This window comes from Polyodon spathula, unplaced genomic scaffold (assembly GCF_017654505.1).
Source record: "Polyodon spathula isolate WHYD16114869_AA unplaced genomic scaffold, ASM1765450v1 scaffolds_3475, whole genome shotgun sequence".
NCBI lineage: Eukaryota > Metazoa > Chordata > Actinopteri > Acipenseriformes > Polyodontidae > Polyodon > Polyodon spathula.
The window spans coordinates 1-1899 of NW_024474936.1; the positions used below are offsets into that span (position 1 = coordinate 1).

A 1899-nucleotide genomic window follows, 5' to 3' on the forward strand; every position below is an offset into this window, starting at 1 on the left:
TGAAAAGCACACCCGTCATGTGAAACAAACCAGTCCAAAACGAGACATTGATGCTAATAGCTTTATTGCTGAAAAAGCTTTGCAGAAAGAGAGAGGCTTCTTCCCAGTTTCATGTAACAGCAGACAGTGTTGTTGTTTTTGTTTATATTGGTCAGCAGTTTGAGCATTTGTTGTCATGAATGCAAATAAAGAGATTTTAAAACAATTGAGAGATGAAGAAAATCTCTATATAAACACAATGTTTTTGTCAGTCTGTGAACAAGGCCTGTCACTGGACGGTTTTGACATCACAGGGTGGAACTGGGAGAAGAAAGGAGTGTACTGGTCAAACCTGACTGGGTGGAGTGATTATGAGCTGGGGCAGATCAATCAAGCACGCTCTCTGAGGAACGGTTTCTATATGTTCCCATGTGCAGCTGTGTTTCTATTCAAACATGTGAGAGCATGTGATCTCACTTAGAATCTGAGACTACATGTTAAACAAGGACAACTTTCCATACAATGTAAAGACCTGCTTCATAAGAGGTAGGGTATCAGCCAATAGAAAAATACTGTTGTCTCTATTATATATCCTTGAAGAGATTGACCAAATGCACAGCAGGGAGCAGCTGTTTGAAACAAACTGTGAATGTTCTGATAGAAATCAGTATGGGTGCAGTAGCTGTGTGCAGGGAGAGGGACCAGAACAGAAAGGGTGCAGCGATGCTACAAAAGCAGGTTGCTGGTGTGTTTAAGCTTTGCTTGCAGGTCTGCTGTCAGGTAAACTCCAGCACTGTGATCCCTGGGCGCTGCTGCTTCTCAGTAGTGCTGGCATCACCTGCAGCGGTAGGTACGCCAGACTGAAACCAATTGAAGACATGATCAGCAACCTGGGCAGAAAAGCTATTGTTGTGATCCATACACTACAGAGCATTGCACAGCTAGGGAATGAGATTGTGGGGTGGTAATGGTCAGCATTGTCTAATAATATAGACAATCAGTGTCTCACTGAGCTGCAGAGTTGAACTCCCTCCCATGTGTAGATAGCATCCTCCACACTCTATGTATTGCACTCATTTGAATGAGCAATTTGAGAAAAGCTTTGTGTAATTCATGCATGCAATTTCACAATCCCAAAGGGTATGGAATCAACTGCTAGACTGTGGAGCCGCCACAACCTCGCAATACAATCCTATCAATAAAAGACATGCAAACCCTCTATACTAGTTCAAACATGTTTCTGAGGTTTTATTCAGAGCAATCCTGGATCAAAGCTCCTCTGTTTGGTCCCTGCTTTTAGATTTTGTTTCACTAAAATGACAAAAGTTTCACAGGAGATTGAGGTGAGTGGACCCTTCTTCTCAACTCAATGCCAACCCTGACATAATGAGCTCCCACAGAGACCTACTGTCCACACACCATACAACAGCAACAACCCCAGTCATCAGATTGACTGTGATTATGAGTGGAGTTGGTTACTCTGGTATAAGATCACACACATGTAATGAGTTGAAGTAACATTCTGGATTGCAGGAGACAGGTTAGACTTTCCCTTTCCATTAAGTTACGAATGAACTCAATCAATCAATACTTTGAGACAATGCAGCTGAAAGATGAATCATAAACTCGTCTTGATATCTCCAATTGAAGGATTACGATGGACGGCATCTGTTATAAAACTTATTCCAACAATTCTGTGTCTCTCTTGGAGCTCCATCCATATTGGACCTGCTCAAGCACATGTTCTAAACTGATATGGAATGACACTTGGTTTTCTATTTCAGATTGTTCTACTATATCCCACAGCCAATGTGTGCAGTAATAATAAGGCATACTCACAGCGATGGTAGTGGTACCCATGATGGTAGTAGAAATAGTGATAGTGATGAGCTACACAAAAAAAGAAAAGGGAATTAGGAA

General features: G+C 41.8%; 1 long non-coding RNA gene across 1 annotated transcript; it reads right to left on the reverse strand.

Annotated features, from left to right (window-relative positions):
• Window positions 1–47: 47 nt before the first annotated feature.
• Window positions 48–1899, reverse strand: LOC121312006. The gene is made up of 2 exons (XR_005949626.1): window positions 1819–1899; window positions 48–839 (listed from the first exon to the last, which is right to left on the reverse strand). It is a non-coding gene; the product is annotated as an uncharacterized LOC121312006 (long non-coding RNA).